The sequence below is a fragment of the Thermobia domestica genome, chromosome 7 (assembly GCF_964235325.1).
Source record: "Thermobia domestica chromosome 7, izTheDome1.hap1.1, whole genome shotgun sequence".
In the NCBI taxonomy this organism is placed as follows: domain Eukaryota; kingdom Metazoa; phylum Arthropoda; class Insecta; order Zygentoma; family Lepismatidae; genus Thermobia; species Thermobia domestica.
The window spans coordinates 256,225,082-256,247,106 of record NC_137460.1 but is presented as its reverse complement, the minus strand read 5'-3'; the positions used below and the strand labels follow the sequence as shown (position 1 = coordinate 256,247,106).

The 22,025-nt window shown below is 38.0% G+C and overlaps 1 protein-coding gene across 1 annotated transcript in view; it reads left to right on the top strand.

Moving 5' to 3' along the window:
- Positions 1-5,851: 5,851 nt before the first annotated feature.
- The window catches only part of LOC145690840 (gamma-butyrobetaine dioxygenase-like), a 108,370-nt gene continuing 92,196 nt past the window's right edge, over positions 5,852-22,025 (top strand). Inside the window, exon 1 of the mRNA XM_081766187.1 lies at positions 5,852-5,950. The gene's annotated coding sequence lies outside the window, so the exon portion shown is untranslated. The remainder of the gene's footprint in view (positions 5,951-22,025) is intronic.

The window sequence follows — 22,025 nt, the reverse complement described above, 5'->3', positions numbered from 1 at the left end:
GTAATAATATAATTAAGATCCAATCACTGATTCTCAATCAATTTTCTTCTCCCAGATTTGCAAATCTTATTAGAAATGCATGATACAAAAGCAGTTTGGAAGAAGATTGTGATGCATTTTTGCGATTTGTCACGGTTATTGATGTAATAAGGTGAGCTTGGTGTAAACAATGTTTATGCATCACATACTTTTTTTAAACGAAATATTACTGTGAAGCGTGTTCTCAATAAATTCACAATAATAACAATTGAGGATTTGTGAAGTTTTGACATAGTGAGGGGCGAGAGGACTCACTATACGTAAGTAGCCTGAATAGGGAGAAGTGCGGAGACTCACTTTAATTAAGCATTCCGTTAAATTAAAGGTGTTTCAAATCAATAGAAAGGGATTTCAAATCGGTCTGCAATCTTCTCGTAATAACCCCTGCCAATTACAGTTGTTCTTGGATAAGTGCAAAGGATTTCAAACCAGAAGACTGAAATTTTGTAATTGTAATCACTACAGGGAGTCCATAAAGTCCTACAGGAAAGTAAAACTCTATAACTTGGAAACCGTTACGTTTAAGTGTATAAATTTGGGGGGTTGGAAGAAAGGAAATTCAAAATTTTGTTCTGGCCACAATGCTCGATGCTGGTCACTATGCTCGATGACGTTTGCGCTGGTAATCACGTGACTTAAGATGGCGTCTATTAAAGAAAAGGCACAATGTGTTTTGTGGTTTGCGGAATTAAAATCTTGCGTTTCAGTGCAGAGAAAGTTCCAAACAACGTATGGGAAAATACCCCCAGCAGAAACAAGTATCAAGAGGTGGTACGAGAAGTTAGTGTACGGGAAGTGTGTCCGACTTACCACGCAGTGGAAGGACAGGAACGAGTGACGATGTGACACACGTTGCAGGACAGCGTAGGCAGGAGTCCAATGAAGTCGCTTAAACGTAGGTCATTGGAACTGGGAATACCGAAGGCAATGTTACACAAGATCGTACGCAAGAATTTGAAGGTCCGGTCCTATAAGTTAAAATTTGTGCACGAGCTGATAGAGGAAGACTGTGACTTGAGAATGGAATTCTGTGAGTCAATGCTTACCCGCTTACAAGAAGATGGTTACCTTCTGTCTCGATTTATGTTTTCAGATGAAGCCACATTTTATGTGTCGGGAAAAGTGAAGAGGCACAACTGCCGAGTTTGGGGGGGTGGGGTGGAAAATCCAAGTAAATTCAAGGAGCCGGGTAGTCCCAAAGTCAATGTATGGTGTGCTGTTTCAATGAACCACATTATCTGCCCTTTTGTCTTCGAGGAAGAAACGGTAAATGGTAATAACCGTTATCTGAACATGCTACAGACATTCCTTTTGCCAGAACTTACTAGGTTAGGCATGATTAATGAGGTCCACATGCAACAGGATGGGACACCGCCGCACTATGCCCTTCACGTTCGACAGTTTCTTAACGAAGAATTTAAGGAGAGATGGATTGGCCGAAGAGGACCCACACTTTAGCCTGCAAGATCACTAGATTTGTCTTCTTGTGATTACTGGCTGTGGGGACACGTGAAGACCAACATGTATTCGCAGAAGCCAGCTAATCTGACGATCTCAAGAACAAAATAATTGATGTGATTTTAAACATTCCAGACGAGCACCGCCAACACGCAATTCTTGGTTTCCTGAAAAGACTGCAAGAGTGTTTGGACGTGAATGGTGCACAATTGGAGGTTTGGCGATGAATCCTAACTAGCTGAAACAAAACTTCGAACCTTTCTGTAAGTACACCAAAAAGTATTTGTTAATACATTACGTAGTTTCCAAGTTATATAGTTTTACTTTCCTGCAGGACTTTATGGACTCCCTGTATATTGGGTCCGCCATTTTGATTTTTGTGATGTTGACGTCAGATTCTGAATCAGCTGTCCTAATCCCCCCTGGCAGTATGTTTTCTCCTATATTAAATGATTGTTTTCAGTCTATGCTTGAAGACTAGCCCTAACGTTCAAAAGGTGGTTTCTACCCTTAAATCTTCACCATTGCCGAAACAACAAATATATATATCTATATATATATATGTCTATTATTTTTTGATGTTCAACAAGTATGCAAAGTTTCATTCAAATCGATGAGTGGCACTTCCGTAAGTCTCCTTGTAAGAGTCAGAACAAGGAACTTCAGGCAGGATGCCTGTTTGGCGGAGCCTGTCCATCAAATAGACCCAACGGCTGCGGGATCGCCCTCCACGCGTGCACGTAAATGTGGATATAGTAGACTACTTGATCCTAATATTCCAGAAACTATAAGTGCCGAAAAGGAGGACTCCACTGTACATCAATGTGTGGAGAATCATGCATAAATAAACCAGTATTAGATTCGTTAGAAGACGACGATTATATTTGTGAAGATCTTGAAGAAACTTCAAAACCATCTTCTGAACGATTCAGAAATATTAATGAATGAAACAGTTAAAAGGCAATTGTAGAGAGCTAGGTTACGTAATTTGTAATGCAGTAAATGGTTTCTAAATTTGGATTAAATGTGTGTGCTATATAAGTTATTTTATAATTGAAAAATGTTTAATATTCACATTTTAAGTAATAATTTTGTTTGATAATATCATAATGTAAATTGCAGAGCTTTTTCCATTACAAAGTCAAGTAAATTCGCGATATCAATGTTACTTTAAATTACTAAAACTATATATATATATATATATATATATATATATATAGATAGATATAGATATATATATATATATATATATATATATATATATATATATATATATATATAGATAGATAGATAGATAGATAGATAGATAGATAGATAGATAGATAGATATATAGATATATATCTGGTAGTTTCATAGTCTGATTTGAAACAAACAAAATGAAACGGCGTAAATTAATTTTTAAGAAAATACCCGGCATATTTTAAAATAGCGGTAACACATAAAAACGATATTAACTGAAATCATTTGAATCTTGTACCCTTAACTTGGCACCAGAACAACGTTCAATATATCAGTTCCGTGATGAGATATTTCGTATAAGTGTAAATGAATGTATTCGCATGGCCGCCATATTGATGACGTCGTTTCAGATGATTGCTTATGTGCTATTTTTGACGATTCTCTCAGGAGTCTCAATGGTTTAAAAAATGTGTTAAAAGTTTGTTTTCCAAACGTTTTCCCGTGTTTATTTATAAAAATATTCTTCCATGTTTAGCGTAATTTAAGTGCTAAAAATTCAACACCTTACGCTACAGAAAATGGACTCGTTCGCTTAATTGTTAAGATACAGAAATAATATTCGTACCTTTAGAAAGGTGGGACTCCACTCTATAACGTTTACTTCGAGGTGTTTTTTCTTATATTTGATAATCTCATAGTAATCTAGTTTAAAATAAATAAAATGAAACGGAGAAAATTAATTTTTAAGATTCGAAATGCTACTTTTAAAAATTTCGTCAATACGTAAGAACGATATTAGCTAAAATTACTTATACAATGCTTTATCTTTAATTTGGCACTAGAAAGAAGTTTGTATCTCAGTTCTGTGATGAGATATTATCGCATAAGTATAAGTATTTGTAGTTGCGTGGCCGCCACATTGATAACGTCATTTCAGGCGGTTGCCCACTTGGGATTTTTTGGGATTTTTCTGTAGAGTATGAGGGGAGTCCATAGAATGTATTTGGTCTAGGAATTAATTCGTGCGGTTGGTACGCACACATTGAGGCTGTAGTACAAACACAAAATACATAAATACCTTAAGAAAAATATTGTCCATCGCTAGCCACCACTTTAGCCCATCTGTCAGGCAATGTACGGATTCCGTGGCGAAAGAAGTCCTCATCCTTGGAAGCGATCCAGTCAGAGACCCATGTTTCGATATCTTCTGAAGAAGTAAACCGCTGTCCAATCAAATCGTTGTTCATGCAATCGAACAAGTAGTAGTCCGAAGGAACAACGTCTGGTGAATACGGCGGATGGGGTAAAACTTCCCATCCGACATTTTCTAAATAGGTTTTGACCGGTTTTGCGACATGTGGGCGAGCGTTATCATGTTGAACAATAAGTTTATCATGTCTGTTCTCCCATTCTGGTCGTGTTCTGGCCAGAGCTTGCTTCAAACGCATTAATTGTCGTCGATAACGTTCTCCATTCATAGTTTCACCCGGTTGCAGCAGCTCATAGTACACCACACCTTTCATATCCCACCATATGCACAGCATAACCTTTGCACAGTGAATATCTCGTTTTGGTTGTGATGGACCTGGTTCACCTGGTTTCACCCAGGCCTTTTTTCGTTTAGGGTTCTCGTAATGGATCCACTTCTCATCACCCGTAATAATTCGATGCAGAAACCCCTTTCTGCTCTGTCGTTGAAGCAGCAATTCGCAAATGGTTTTTCGTCTTTCAACGTCTCTGTCTTTCAATTCATGTGGAACCCAATGTGACATCTTTTGAATCATTCCCATGGCTTTCAAGCGTTTGGAGACTGTTGTTTGATCAACGCCTAATGCTGCTGCAAGTTGTTCCTGCGTTTGACACGAATCCTGCTCGAGCAATGCTGTCAATTCTTCGTCTTGAAATTTTTTGGCTGTCCAGCTCGCTCTTGGTCTGCCAAGCCGAAATCACCACTTCTAAACCGTGCAAACCACTTCTGACACGTTCGATCAGCTAGAGCATGGTCACCATACACATCCACCAAAATACGATGACTTTCAGTCGCACTTTTCTGCATGTTAAAGTAATGCAGCAGGACACCCCGCAAAAACACTTTATCAGGCACAAATTGCGCCATGTTCACTCAACTACAAACTGGTGTTGTTGACGCTTTAATCCACTGCCCTATACTACGAACGATACGCGATAACAGGGGTTTGCAACACATGTGTGGATACACGGAACTGTGGGACGCTCCGTTCGTTGCGCCATCTCTTGTCCACCCGCACGAATTAATTCCTAGACCAAATATTAAAATGAAAATTTGCTTTCTAGTATATTTTTTTTCGTCTCGAACTCTAATTTGCCTATACTATTAAGATATCTCACTTACAAGCAGACAGGTCACTACCCTAACTGATTCAGCTGCAACCCTAGTAGAAAATTTTCATTTTGAAACCCTCGAGCAAAGGGGGAACATTCTTGATGTAGTATTTTTATTCAAAATTATTAACAGATTGTTCGGACCTAACGACTAATCTTCAAGACGATTGTATTTGTGAAGATCTTGAAGAAACATCAAAACCATCTTAGGATTAATTAATCTTCAATCTTCAAGTTCCTACCTTAAGAACGAGGCTAGCAAACACTGATTTATTTTTCTGTCAGAAAGCTAGAACGAATGTATTAATGAAGTCTCCTATGTGGCGAAGATGTGCTCGTATGCCTGCAAACTATTTGAGAGTTGAACTCTTGAAACTCTTTTGAATACAATACAGAATATTGCAATTGTGTCCTAAAGGCTTCTTGTATTCTTAAATAAATAAAAAAAAAGTTTGAGTATTAAACCCCCATAAATGGAAAATCTACCATAGTTTTGCACTGTGAAACGACACTCATTTGTTTTCTCTTTTACGTGATTTGAACTTTGTAGTATGATTATATGTTGCCAGGATTTTGGATTGGCCAATTGTATCAGAGGCTACCTGCAAGCATACACTGGTTTCTGCAAGTTCTCATTGGTGCATTCACTTTTCCTCATTGAAAGCAGCTTATCAAATGCATCTTCAACAAGTGGCATAAAAAGATCAAAGGTGACAGCTTGTTTGTCAAATCTAATGAAAGTAATGTGACGTAAAATTATTTAAAAACATGACCTTTGACACTAATTACAAGATAATCTGCGCAAACTTGATCCGTTTAATTTCACATGTTTACTTATAAGTAGAATTGGCAAGATATCATTTATGTGATTTATGTTTAGGAAACATCCTTTTCATTCATTCTCTGCGGACCGTAAGTTGAGATTTTATATTTGCAAATTTTACGAATATCACAAGCCATAACTTAACGTTTGATACCAGTAGTGTGTAAAGCTCTATTGTGTATTTATGGTTAAAGTTGATGTAGGTATAGGGTGCGAAATCATAGGGTGTTGGGGAGAAATCTTCACTTAATATCTTTTGAAGAAAATTTCCCTCACTTGTAACTTATCTGGAGGTTAACAATGTGATACTCTTGCAGTGTTGAATTCAGACTTTTGTACAAGGGGCAATAAAAATTAAGTAGGGCTCTTTTCTAGATCACAAAGGAGTAGTAAGAATCTGTCGGAAAAAAAAACTCGATTTGTTATTGTCCGGTCGGTTATAATAACCAACATATTTCCATTTTTCCTTAACTAACGTTGTAAAGCGTTTGTATGAGTCTGTAATTAATTTATACAGTGGCGTGTTTAGGGGGTGGCTTCCGGGCTTAAGAATCCCCCCGAAATCTTACTTAGTATAGTAAAGTAAATGAAATGTCTTGCAGAATTTTCACATTTCCAGGCAAATCCCCCCCCCCGAAAGTTAGCAAAGTCCCTACCGAAACAAAATTGTAAATACGCCACTATAACTTCAAGTTTATACGAGAACTCGGTTTGTTAATTAAAACAATTAGGTTGGGCAAAAGAATAAACCAACTTTCTTTATAAAACAAAAATCTTTGCTTTTAAGACTTTTTTTTATCGAAATAATAAAACAGAAAAAAAACAAATATTTTTTCAATGCATGTGTATAGATATTCTAGGGGGGCTTAGCCCCCTCTTGAATATGCCTGAATTAAGCACTGTACTCGTGTCAGAAGTATACAAATCAATTCAAGCAATTCATGCTTTTTGTGTTATTAGTAGGTGAAAATACTGATTAGAAGAATTTCTATTCTTAAATACGTAGCTTAATAATAATGGATGCTCAAGTATATAAACGCTCTGGTCCCCATGCAAATTCGTTTTTAGCATCGTATCATCAGTGTTTACTAACGTGTGATGCTAACTTCTGTATTTAGCAATATACTTTAGAGAAGTTAGCAACAATTTGTACCAAAAAAGGCCAGCTATTCACAAATTATTTCACAAACCTAAACCAAGCAAAAGCCATACAACACTATTTTATTATTTCATTTTTTTTTTAAATTAAATAAAAAATCCCTTATCTATCATAAAAGTAATCATTGAAAAACTATTTCAAGCAGAACAAAAGTAAATGAGTAGTGCATGCGTTTTATAAACTTCTGGATGTAACAGAAATATTATCCTGTTCCGCATCATCTACCTGCAACCGCGCCGTGCATCGCCCAACGTACACGGCATATTCTTTGAGGAAGAGAATTCTACAGTCCCGTGCCATGGAAAGTCAACGTCCGGGGTAAGAGTATACGACGGCGCCTCCCTTCCCCTGTACATATGAGTGAGGTCGACAGACCAGCTGCGAAACGCCACCATGGTTGGCGCGAAACGTAAGAAAATTTTCAAAATTTGACCCTGCCTTTTCTTGATTTTGAGCACTTTTAACAGTTTTCGTTCCATTTTATATTTATCTTTTCCCTTTTCCTCCCGAATTTTGCGCCCCTTACTTCGGCGCACCGGCGCCGTTGCCCCGCTCGTCCGTCTCACGGCACGGTACTGGAATTCTATACGTTGAAAGTAAACTCGAAAATTGTGTAACATACTACGATGTTAATGCTTATCCTTTAACTATCAGGAGAGATTTGAAAGTCCTGTAATAAAAATAGTATCATTATTTATGATTTATAATAATAATACTAACATTTGTTAACACCCTTTTTGTCTCATTTATGTAGCAACCTGGGCTATGCCTTGTAATTCAAATTTAGTCATACGGTTTTCTAATGATATCTTTCCCAGAGGAATTGAATGAGTTTGGGACTGGTAACTTACATTTTGCTGTTTGTTCCATGCGCTTATTCATTTTACTTTCCTACTTTGCGTTTTGCGTCCAGCCCGGATTAATTTGTTTACCAATTTAAGGAGTACGCTTCACTTGAACTATTCGATATGATGTCGGGCGCAAAGTGGCTCAGTAGTAGAATCCTTATCTTTGGTGCATGGGGTCCCTAGTTCGATCCGCGATCAAGTAAATCTGTGGTAGACAACATCGTGTCCATGCAGGGCCGGATTTAGCATTTTGGCGCCCCTAGGCCCAATAATTTTTTCCGCCCCCTAGTCTGGTTAAAGTTACTTTCTTAAAAACCTTCATTAAAAAATTATATCAGACCTATATGTTAATTGCTTAAACACCACTCCACGATGCAATTTTATCTTTACCAACAATTATTTGTTCCAATGAACTTCAAAATCCGAATGTTTTATTAGCCTGATTTTTCTAATCAATTTAAAAAATATGTTAAGTTATGGCTATTTATATTTATTTCTAGATATTTTTTTTCTCTCGTCCGTGCGCCCCCTGGGAGCTTGCGCCCATAGGCCCGGGCCTACCGGGCCTATCGGGAAATCCGGCCCTGTGTCCATGGGTTTTCTCGGGTATTCCCGCTTCCTCCCATATCCCACCAATTCTTCCATCATCATTTACTTGCTTTAAACATCTGTCTCCCTTAGTGTAAAGACATAATCGAGGGACGTTAAACAGAGAGATTTGATTTCATTTTTTTCGAAAAGGAGTCACAAGTATTGAAGTGAAAACACTGACCTAACGATCTTTCTGTACTCGTGACAGGTTTTGGTATCCTCGTCGCCAAAAGTGCCTTTACATCGCCGTGACGGGTATGTGACACCGCAGTACTCTAAGGAAGGGATGGTTGCATAAGAAATTTTGATTAATTTTGAAGAGTTTTTATTTTGACTAGGGAAATAATGTAGGTATAGGGAGTAAGGGCATAGATTTAAAGCATCAGTGCACTGTCATCTCTGAAAAGATTTGTATTCTCAGTTTTTCAAATTATTGTCTTATATGTTAAGTTAAAAACTGCTAACAACTGCTACTAGCGCTTTTCACTCTTCAGGAATTTACTACGACATGTTCGGGCTTGAATTATTTCATTCGCCTCACTGTAATTATTTGTGAATGGAAACTGATTACGCTGAACATGAGTATGTTTCGTTGTCGTAAAGCAAGGGCCGTAATAAATGTAGATCAGGTTCTTATTATCATATAAAACACATAAGTATTTATTCCGTGTATAGAATAATATAATACAATAACTAAGCAACATCATAATCACTAACGCCCGCAGGATTTTTTCTAACGGGGGGGGGCCGATATAGAGTTTTTCGTTTTATTCCCTATATATATTACGTTAACAGTCATAACACTGATAATGTATATCGTCTTTCGCCCCTGTAGGCTATTAGTCAGAACACTGATCTCCAGATATGTCGAAAGAAAAAATAAATTGATATGAACAGTGATGTGATTAATTTTACTGCGCCCTGGATCGATCTACCTTCGATTTACTCATACTCCCCCAGGCCCCCTGCCCCAGGTATTTCAGCTGCTGCGTTATATATACGGTTCCATGTCAAAAGGGCCTGACAAAAGGGAAAAGACCGAAAAGCCAGAGTCAATATGGCCCGCAACAAAAGGACCCGAGTCAAAACGGCCCTGCTTCAAACGGACCCGGGTTGAAAGAGGCCCAGCTACAAAGGGGCCCGAGTCAAAATGGCCCATGTGAAAAGGACTCAGGTCGAAACGTCTCCGCAACAAAAGGGCCCAAGTCAAAAGGGCCCGAGTGAAAATGGACCATGTTACAAAAGAGCCAGACCACAATGACCCCGCAACAAAAGTGCTCGAGTCAAAAGGTTTCCGCAACAAAAGGGCAGGAGTCAAAATTGCCCGAATCAAAACGACCCTCATCAAAAGGGTCCATGACAAAAAAGCCCGAGTAAAAAGGGACTTGCCTCAAACGAGCCCGGCTGAAAAAGAGCCTTGCTACAAAAGAACCTGAGTCAAACGGCCCGGGCTAAAAGGCCTCCGCAACAAAAGGGCCCGAGTCAAAAGGGGCCGAATCAAAACGGCCCTCATAAAAAGAGCCCGAGTCAAAAGTGACCCACGACAAAATAACCCGAGTCAAAAGGTCCCGGGTCAAAAAGGGGCATCGCTGCAAAATGGCCCGAGTCAAACGGCTCGGCGTCAAAAGGGCCCGGTTCAAAAGGTCTCCGCAAAAATGGGCTCGAGTCAAAACGCCTTTCATTAAAAGTACCCGAGTCAAAAGGGTCCCACAACAAAAGGGCTTGAGTCCCAAGCGACCTGCGTCAAACGGGCCCGGTTCAAAAGGTCTCCGCAACAAAAGGGCCCGAGTCAAAAAGGGCCGAAACGAAACGCCCCTCATGAAAATGGTCAGGATCAAAAGAGTCCCGCTACAAAAGAGCCCGAGTCAAAACTTTCCCACGTCAAATGGGCCCGGGTCAAAAGGTCTCCACAAGAAAAGAGCAGAAGTCAAAAGTGGCCCCTCTACAAACGGCACGAGTCAAAGCGGACCCGCGAAAAAAGGGCTTGGGTCAAACTTCTCCGCAAGAAAAGGGTAGGAGTCAAAAGGGCAAGAATCAAAAGGGCCGCGTCAAAAGGGTCCCACGACAAAAGAGCCCGAGTCAAAAGAGACCTGCCTGAAATGAACCCGTGTCAAAAGGTGCCGCGCTACAAGAGGGCCCGAGTCAAAATGTCCCTAGTCAAAATTGCCCGGGTCAAAACCTCTCCGCAATAAAAGGGTTTGAGTCAAAAAGACACGAATCAAAACGCCCTTCATTTAAAGAGCCCGTGTCAAAAGGGTCCCACGACAAAATGACCCGAGTCAGAATACCCCGCGTCAAACGGACCCGAATCAAAACACCCCTCATCAATAGGGCCCGAGTCAAAGGTTCCCAGTACAAAGGGGCTCGAGTCGCAAGGGCTCTGCGTCGAACGGGCCCGAGTGAAAAGAAGCCCCGCTACAAAACGACCCGAGCCAAATGGCCCCCTATCAAAAGGGCCTGGGTCAAAAGGTCTACGCAACAAAAGGACCCGAGTCAAAAGGGGCCGAATCAAAACGCTCCTCATGAAAAGGGCCTGGGTCAAAAGAGTACTACGACAAAAGGATCCGAGTCAAAAGAGCCCTGCGTCAAACGAATCCGAGTCATAAGGGGGCCCACTACAAAATGCCCGAGTCAAAACAGCCCCGCGTCGAAAGGGCCTAGGTAAAAGGGTCTCCGCGACAAAATGGTTCTGCGTTAAAAGGGCCCGGGTCAAAAAGGATCTGCAACAAAAGGAGCCGAGTTATAAGGACGCTGCGTCAAAAGGGTCCGGGTCCAAAGGGTTCTGCGACAAAAGGGCCAGAGTCAACAAGAAACTTTGTCAAACGGGCCCTGATCAAAAGGAGCACCATTACAATAGGGCACGGGTCAAAACGGCCAGGCGTCAACTGGGTGCGAGTCAAAAGGGCCCTGCGTCAAAAAGGCACAAGTCAGAAAGACCCCGCGTCCAAAGGGCCCGGTAAATACGGTTCCACGTGTAAAAAGCTTGAGATCAAAGCAAGAGTGGAGGTCAATCATGCAAAAGAGGATTGTGTCCTCTTAGTAAGTTGAAGTGTTTATGCAAATGAAGGAAATATATCTGTGGTTATTAATAACAAATAGGAAATTTGAATGATAATATTAGTTTTGTTTGCTTGTTGATTGTTTTGGAACAATCGCTATCGCTTAAGTCGTTCTCCATGAAAGTTTGCTTGCACTCCCGTCATAGGCGGACTGGGTGTATTAGGGCCTAGGCCGGGGTTACTATGGAGGGAGCTCAGACTATAACACCAATTTCTAAAATAACGTACAATCAGTGGCGCAACGAGCTATGAACTCGGGGTCCCATGCCCTCTCCGAAGCAAACCTGATCTATCTTATACAGCAGCGTTGCAGACAAATTTTGGTGAAATTTCAAAATAGATCAAAGCATAAATGAATATTGAATTAAGTCAAAGCACTGTACGAAAGGAGAAATACCCAGTGAAAACCCTTACATTAATTTCTTAGATTAATAAATGTTAGTAAAGAGTGCGTCATTTTATGCAAAAATAAAGATGTTCAAAATATTTATTATAGCGCAAATTTTAAAACTTGTAACCGTTAATAATAGGGGATTTGTGAATTAGAATTTTCATTTTAAGGTTTTTTAGCATGTTAATAATAAGGATAACTAAATTGCTTGTAATGAGGAGAATTCAAAATTTCAATTTTGTCCACATCAAATGGTGCAGCACGTCGTTTGCAGACTACTGTACTGGATATTCTTGGCCCCTCCCGAAATAAAATCCTGGTTGCGCCACTGCGTACAATGAACATCTGCGATGAGCCGTCGCGTTGTGCAGTTGTAAATTCGTTGTTACTTGATAGTTTTTGCAAGCTATGATTTATCATTGGTCGTTGAAAATTTGATGTCACAGCAAGCACAGAATTTCCAGAAACAAACTTTCAAGAGAATATTTTATAATTATTATTGCATTGCCACACGGGGTGTCTAAAAAGTCCCCTGACATGGATAACTCTGTTGTTATCAGAGTTACAACAAAATATAAGAGGGGAAACCGCCTACAAATATAATGTTTTTAATAGACAGTAACTTCATTCATTTATGTTGTGGGTCCGGGTAAATGGTAACGTTGCATTTTCATGTAACATTGGGCGCATATAGAGTGTACAGCCCAAACGGCTTGTCCGATTTTAAAAATTCTTTCACTTTAGATTGAAAACATCATATTTGGAGACCGTTTCCCCGCCTATATTTTGTTGTAACTCTGATAATAAGAGAGTTACCGTATGTCACGGGACTTTTCAGACACTCTGTATAGTAGCTGAAACACTAAAAAAATAATAGCGAATAACTTTTACTATGGAATGAACAGGGCAGCTTACTAAAAATTGTAACACTAAACAACTAATAATAACTTTTGACTGTGGAATGAACACGACAGTTTTACTGAAAATGATAAACACTGCTGAACCACGAAACAACTAATAATTTTAAAAAGTTAAGATTCTTTGCAGTTCAGCTTATGAATCGCGGAGTTTCTGAATAACTTCGTTCACAGAGACTAAATTTAACATGTCCCTTTCCATATTCATTAGCAAAAATGTGTCCAAATGTCTTCACACAAACTAGCTCTGAGATTTGTTTACTCTAACTTTAACTTTGAGAAGCACCTTCCACATGTCACTTGTGTGCATGGTAGAGACAACGCATGTTTGTATACAATGTATAAATTATTAAAGCAACTAGACTGACGGAAATTGGTGCAAAATTTTCCCTGCACATGACAAAAAATTTTTATACAAGGTGTTTGCAGCATCATTACAACTCTTACCGTGAATCCCGTCCAAAGATGTTCCATCTTCCATAGCATGCTCAGATGCATAATCATCATCATCTTCTACGGATTCAGGGGCATCATTCTCTTCAGGATCATCAAAAACGAGAACGTTTTGTGACAGTGAAATACACGACAGAGAACTGCTGGAGCTCTTTGTATATTTTCTCCTGTTTTATATTTTTTTTCGGAAGAACTCTGAAAGCTCTTGCAGATACACCATTCTTCTTGATTTCTGAAAAGTCCTTAGGTTCCAGTATTTGGAGTTCTTTCGGCTGCTGAAATATATCACTGACACATGTAACAGCTGTATTCAGAATTTTCGTTGATTTTTTTATTCTGAATAAATCATTTTCACTTATATTTAAGTTCTTTTCCAGTTCATCTGCTCTCCTGGCATTTTCTTTTTCTATAAGATTCTTCTGTGCAAAAAGTTTTTTTCCATTGCTATCTCTACACCAGATTGCGCAAGCTGTTGATTTATTTTCACACAAAATATTTTTGTGTTTTCGTAAAGCATTAAACAGACATCTTTTGCCTCTATTTTCTTCTGAAGCTGCTGCTGCAAATTGTCTAGAAGTCTCCAGGTAGTAAGATAGTCCAATCCGTGAGACTGCAGGTATTTTGAAACAGGCTCCGTTTCCGTAAATAAGTCCTGAAACACAGAAGTCCTCATTACAGTATTAAATTCTGTCCATTTATTCAGCAAAGTTTAGCTTAAAATTTTCATTTCGCATTAAAACCCCTGTTCTGTACATCATCACTGAGGAACAATAAGAATGAAAGAAATCTTGATGATAGACATTCATCCTCGTCTTGGTTTCATGTTTCGTAGCGAAACTCATTAGTGTCCACTACTGCATTCAGTGCCTTGTTTCTGCTCCATCATCGTGTTGTGCCAACTTGTTGAACTTTTCGTAGTCTGTCATGTCCCTCGTGGCTTGCATCAATCATTTTCTTACAAACATCCTTTCTTTTGTAGTATTCAGACAGAACATGGCACTGGTTTCAAATAAATTTGCAGCTTCAGGTATCTACTCAGTCGAATTTGTCATAACGAAATTAAGAGCATAAGCCATGCATTGGGTGTAAATGATTTCAGGATTATCCTTCTCCAGTAATGCTTTAACTCCTTAATAGCATCCACTGAAGTTAGCAGCTCCATCAAAAAAGCAACTTACAATATCATCACAAGCATCAAAACATTTTTGTCACAAAGTACTCTTCTGATTTCATTATAACTTACTTGTCTTGTAGTGTCATTGTTTACCACTGGCGTCTCTGGCATATACAATTTGGGGAGGACATCAAAGAAAGTTATTTAAATGGTACCAGCTAGCCCAACCTATTTATTATCTTTAATTCCATTTGTTACATTTCTGCTTACCTTCACGAACCCCGTGAGGCATATCAAGAACTCTGTTACACAGCCTGAATATTATATGACAAATAAATATAATTATTATCATTTATATGTTATTCTGCCGTTAGTAAATAAATTAAATTAGAACAAAATATTGAATATTTTGTACTTCAAAATATTGGAGGGACGCGTCCCCATCGTCCCCCCGCCAGAGACGCCCAAGCTGTTTAGGACAACTACTAACAACCGCTCAAATACTTGACCGTTTATAACGCTGAGAATTACTATAGCCAGCTGATTAAGCCCTGAAACATCTTGGATAGAATCAACCATTATGTTGAAATGCCCGCTTTCTTGGCGTCTTCCACTGTTTTCTCCTGTTATTTTGTAAACTTTTTGATAGAAAATAAATTTTTAAAAATGCGTTGTTTTCCCATTTTTGAATTATCAAATATAGACCTACAAGGTGTATTAACATCCATAAAGAACCAATCAGCCTGTGCTTAAATATGAACCCAGCTACAAACCAGGCACCAGTCTTCAACCTTGAAAGGAATGCAACTACCCTACATTATGAAAAAAGGTCCCAGGTCCCAACAGCTCAACATGATGAAAAACATGCCTAGGACGGCAACTGCTCAATGAAATGAAAGAAGGGCCCCAACTGCCCAATATAATGAATAAAGAGCGCAGGGCCCCAACTTCTCAATGTAATGAAAGAAGGACCCAACTGTCCAATATATTGAAAGGGCCCAAGGCCCCAGGTACAAACTAAATCACAGTTTCTAATAATAAAAGACCATAGTAAAAGATGGACCTAGCCACAAATCTAGTAACGAAAGGACCCTATTAAAAAAGATAACTTACTGATTGATGGAAGGGTGGAACAGGAGTGTGTTGGTAGCATAATAACACTGAGCTACCGAATTATTTAGCTCTCTTTTGTTTTAGCTTTTCTTTCTCTTTCTTTCTTTATTCTTTCATCATTGTTTTCTTAGAGGGCCTAGGCCGCGATTGCGACCTAAGGGCCCTGGCCAGTCCGACCCTAACTACCGTCTTTCTGAGTTTGTATTCTCGTGACATAGCTCAATCAAACTTTATCTATTGCTGACTTTTCCCTTACTTCTAGAATTCCGTTTCTACTCCTGGATCAAAGTATAAAAATACATATTAGTATGAAAAATATTCTGTGGAAAACATTAGTTTAATTTTGCTGTGAGAAGACATGTGGATCTGTATACAGGGTTACTGAAAAGTATTGGGACAGAACAATAATAACGACATGTCAATTGCATTGATTTGGAGTGTGGTCACCATGGAAGGCATCTTGAATTCCGCCATATTGCATATCACACAATATTGTTTTAAATGTAAAAGGTTATGATTTTACACTTCAACTTAGACTTGAATATTCCCACAAATGAGAATGTGAACTCATTTTTGACACTTCATCTGTTTGAGACAGTGAAAGAAAACGTTGTCCGTTGCCATAGAAACCGCCGTTTCCAGGGCAACAGATCCTGTCACGGTTAGCCAATATTGAAAGAAAACGTTAAAAAAAAACGAAGAAAATTATGCAAAGTACTGGAGAGGAGTCGCTAAAATTAATTCTCTTTAGCGAGAACGATTTACGAAACATCATCTACTAATCGAAATCATGATTATTCTTCAATAAAGTAACTTCCAATAAACCTTTTGTTATTGTTAATTATTCCATATTGGACTCCCGAAGAAAACTCATCTAAACAACTTATTGACCGTGCCAATAGCGACTACTCGCAATCATGACTCCGTTTTCTTTCATTTAGAAATAGGAAAGAAAGAGAAGAAAGTAGAAGGGTAAAAGAAGGAGGTAGGTAAAGAAGAAAGAGAAGAAATAGGGTATTTTATGAGAAACAGATTACTGGATAATTCCGGAAATATAGTAAAAGGTCGGGAAAGTCGTTGAAAGATGAATCATTCTAAATGTTATTAACAACTAATCAATTTTGGAATGCTTCGGAATAGACACATGTTCCCTCATACCACCCAGACCTAGCTCCAGGCACCACGATCATGGGGTTGCCCAGACCTAGACCTGGAAATGAGAAAAGTGAAATCATTCTTTGTACTGTTATTCCAACCGGTGATTGATAACCATCCAGCATCTGAACTCTGTTCTCTAGGATCGACCACACATATGAATTAGCCAAGAGAAAAAAAACTTATTAACTCAATATAAATTTATGTATCGTATCAATAAAAGGTTCGACTTCCTAGAAGAAAGATGTCGTATTTAGGCTTATCCTGCTATTTTTGCTTCACTCCTCGAGCCGATTTAAACCATTAGTAGCGGTCCTTCATGACCTAGGTTATTTACCTTAACACATATATTAAAACATGACACATATATTACAGATGTTAATATGACAAATGATATCACTAAAATTACTTAAATTAAATCTATCATGCATTCACTCGCTCACTCACTCAGGACAGTGTATATATGTTTAAAGGAAACCAACTAACTACAAAGGTACAAATAGTTTATTACATTCATAGTGAAAAAAAAGGACAAAACAAATAATTATAAGAAAATATTAAAAGCACAAGTTCTTGGTTATATATTAATAGAGTACATGAAGTTATACTTTAGTAAATCTTTATATATTCAATCATATTGACAAATGGAAAGGAAAAAATTATTTACATGTATCATATCTTAGGCATGCTAAAGCAAATTATGATTTGCGGCATACGCAAAGAAGACACTTATTTCACTTAAAAAAAATATATGAACAAAGAGGAAAGAAAAGAAAAAAAACTTTTAGGTGTATTAGATCTTATATGAGTCTCTACCTCACATTGGGTAATAAGATATTAATGATTTTGAGCGTTCAAATCACAAATCACGCACTACTCATAGTGTCCAAAACATTTCGCTCCATTTAACTTCGTTCGTGTTTATATATATCTCTATATGTATATATATATCTATTGGTTTACAAAACCATTCGTCGTCTATACTTGGTTTATAACTTTTAACAGTTTATATCTGCAATCGCACACTGCGACGCTTTATACCCATCCAGGGATTTCGAAAAATCACTATCGCTAGAGGATGTTTCTCCTCTTAGACGGTCCATTTCCAAACTTATTAATTGAATAGTTTTAAGTTATTTATGCAACACTGGGACATGTCATGAGGCCTTTCCTTAGGATCACTTTCGTACATATGTGTATATAATTCGGATTTTTAAAACGATCTCCCGCAGGTGTACGGAGTATAAAGGTTCAAATTGAGGATAAAAAAAAAACTGGTCAAGTCACAGGATACATATGAAGGTGAGAAGGATTCAAGGTACACTTTCCACAATGGTTTTTGGTTGGTAGTTCAGGGATAATATTCGTTATGATGTGGGTTACGTTTAGACCTGCCGTTACTTTCCAATACATGCCATTACAGAATTACATGAGGTATCATTTACATTTATTCAAAAGAAAAGGAAAATTACTTAAGTGCACGGCGGTATTCATGACAAAATCTACATTCTCAAATTCGTCGGAAAACTCACTGGCAAACTATAGCAACCAATACACGTTTAGGGGGGACAGACACGAGCCCTCTTACATATATTCATAATACATTTAATATCATACTTTTACTTTAAAATCATATTCACATATTAAGTACATATACATTTCGACGTATTCATTTCTCTCTCTCTATATATATATATATTTATATTCAATAAATGCGCACACATTTAAATTAATCACCCCAATAATAAAATTTTTTACAAGGTTGCAAACATTGTCCCAAAACAAATGACTTCCGACATTACATATGAAAAAGAAAATCGCTTTTCTACCTGATACCACGCATCTATAAATTTTTCACTTTTATATATTCAATTCGTGCTTAAATACCGAAAAAAAAACTTTGTGAGGCAGGCACGTAACACAGAGCATTTCTAAAGATATAACTAGATAAACCAAAGTACAATTTCTGGGCCCAGGTTAACTACAAAGTAATCGAAAACCAAAACAGAAAGGAAAGTGACCAACGGATTACAAAAAAGAAAAAAACTTAAGAGGAACGACGGTGAAAGAACGTAATCGAAGTGTCGTCAAATACTAAGTCTTTGTTCATTTCAGCGATAGGTCAAAATGTGATGGAGGACCCAATCACTATCTACTTTATCCATGAATCGTGTCTTGCAACGTCTCAGCTGGTAATTTCAGATCAGAGTTGTACGTTAAATAAATTGTAAGTGACAAGTTCAAAATCGGGGGGGGGGGAAGGTTGAAAATTTGTAAAAACAAATCTTGAAGTAATGCAGACAGAGAGAGGGATAGAGAAGAAGGAAGACGAAGAATAGGGGCGCCAAAGACTTAAGTGAGAAATAACTAACGCTACAAAGATAGAAGTCGAATTTCGCTCTCAACAAAATCCATAGCCAAAATATTCTTAACATGCCAAAAAGGGTGATCTACTCAAATACGTAGACTCAAGGGGCGCCCTGCTGCCAAGGATGCAAGTTCTGTGTCCATCAGATCCCAATCCCACAAGAGTTTGCTTGTAAGATTGAAATCCGATCCCCGTATCCGGCCCAGACCAGCAGGATAAAAGGAGAGGGGGAAAGGGACCAGGTAACTGCGTCCCCAATTTTGAAATCTCTAAGTAAAAAAAAATATTCGACCCCTTAGAAAAACTAAGAAGGTTCGAGGACAGTAATGAAACCAGAATAGAAGTATTATCTAAGATATCCCTAACTAATGATTTGCCGAAATAAAAAAAAAATTAAATAAACTGAATTTTGGATCGGTGATTTCTATGCCAAACCTCACCGATAGCTACCCTGCGCAGACACGCCACAGTCTGGGATGTCGTTAATTTCCCTCGTCTAATTAAACTAAGAAAAGAAATGAAAATACTTAAAGGGACTAGGGGTCGACATCCGGGTACGCGAAAATAAATTTCAATAACTAATTGTTTTGATTCTGTAACCCTATCAGAGCTGTCGCCTCCATGAACATTGTAAGCTAGCCTGAGTAGGTAACGTGAAGGAAAAAAAATCTCACGGAGCAGGATATTCTATTTTAAAAAACCGACCAGAAAATATAATTCACTACAGCCCTGTTGTATAACTGCTACTGTCTTTTCATAATTTATTATTCAATATGTCTAGTCAGCGATTATATGATGCTACCTATTCTATCAGATGGTATTACTATGGTTGATTATTACTATAACACATTAAACTACAAAGTATTACCGTAGTCCGACTATATATCGCCCTCCGGTCCGCGTGATATTATGGTGCAGGGGTCAGAACCTGAGATGTTTGTAGTTACACGTATCTATTCAATATCTATATATATCAACACACGGCGAAGTATTCACTGGGCTACTATATATTTAACTATATGGGTGTCCTATATTCTATATTCATTTACTACAATATTCATATACTTTATATTCATATTCACATTAATATTCATTTGCCACGACGCTATATTCTACAAACACCCTGTTTCCTCTATCTACGCCCAGCCTATTTACACATTTCATCATAATACTTTAAAATTTATAGTCACTACAAACATTTCCCATTCCGATCACCGCACGACAACCTCACTCGAACTCAAGACTCTTTCACCACACACACAATACTATGTAATACTCGGTAGCTTTATTAAGAAGAAAGAAAAAAATCCTACGTATGTTCACTGAAAATAGAATTATCTGCGATAATGTTTAATGTTTATAAAATTCTGCAGCAACAATGAGCTTCTGCAGCCACGAAGAAAAAATGGACATTTATTATAATTTCAAAGCGAAGAACTAGCATCATATCGCCCGACTTCTGTTAAAAATTTACGTATTGTTTATTTATTTAAATATCTCGATTTCTAGACTATGCAGAATGTTGAAACTTTCAGAATATACTAATTTTGGGTCACTTGACCTAACTGTACATTCATATGGGCTGTGAATTATACCTTCTAGGTTTTATTTCGGAAAGAAAGGTCAATTTCATGAAATCTAAATCACTAAGCACCTCGACGGAAGAATGGCGGTTAGTACTGACTTTTGACACTAGGGCTAGCGACGATATAATCAACCCTTGAACAACTGAATATGACCTTGTACACGGAATTATTATACTATATTACGTTCACTTTTAAATATTGTGTATGAGTTCACTTAATGACGGAAAATTAAAAATTTATCGCATAGTAAATACTACACTGTCCATATTTAATTATCTCACACACTCTTTCATCACTTAACTACCACTGATACTACATTACAAATATACACATACTACTTAAACTACAAGACACATCATGCCAATACACACCAATCATCACTATCATTAATACATGTTATACTAATAAATATACACAGAAAACATTCATATTTTACCATTTTAAATCGGCTCGAAAGGAAAAGGAAAGAAAGGAACAGGGCCAACTGGCCCTGTATTTACTAAATCACATTCTTGAGTGTTTAATTAATGCCCTGAGGGGACATATCGGAGTATTAGCTAACAATAGGACCCCTGCCCTGAAGGGGCAGGAACCCGGAACAAACTACATGTTCAACTCATCCCGCTGGAAGCCGTACTCCCAATTTGGGAGTCAGATAGGAGCCCTCTTGAAACTTTACACGTGCATTATTCTACCTATCTTAACTACAAAGAAATTAAATACCGCCATGTATGTAATAAAAAAAAATCACTCGCTAACTACATAAACAAATCTATAATGGACAGGTCTTGTAACCCTCAATTAGTAGGAAAATTGGGAGGTAGAAATATCAAGGGAAACACTGATCTTCAGAACCGGATTTAGGAAGAAAACGGAAATCACAATACTTCTGAATCCTGTCCATATCGATCGGCAGATGAAATCATGGCGTCGGTATCTTGCACTTACTATTCTCAGTTTTTTAAACCAGTGTTGTTCGAAAAATTTAATAGTTTATGGCTCCTTGAGACTTCCAGTAATTTTTCATGTTAATAAAATCCAAATATTACCTGAATTTTGATGTTTACCACTGCAGGAATCAGTCCATTTACGAAGCAAAAAAAACTAATGTCGTCGACCACAATTTCAGGCATGGAATGGAATAATTGCGCCCTAATATCATAGCGTGGGTTTATCAGCCAATCAAAACTAAGCATTTTGGCGGTGGGGCTTTGAAACGAATAAAATTTGGTAAAATCTGGATTAAACTAGATTTTAGAAGGACCTAGGTATCTAAAAGAGAGGTGAAGGGTGGTCCTGAAAATTCTGTCGAATTTTAGATTGGTTATTTGATCTGGAAAGTTCCGTCCAATAGTGGATCTATATTTTCAGATAGCACTGACACCGTAAGAATTGTAATAATCCATTTAC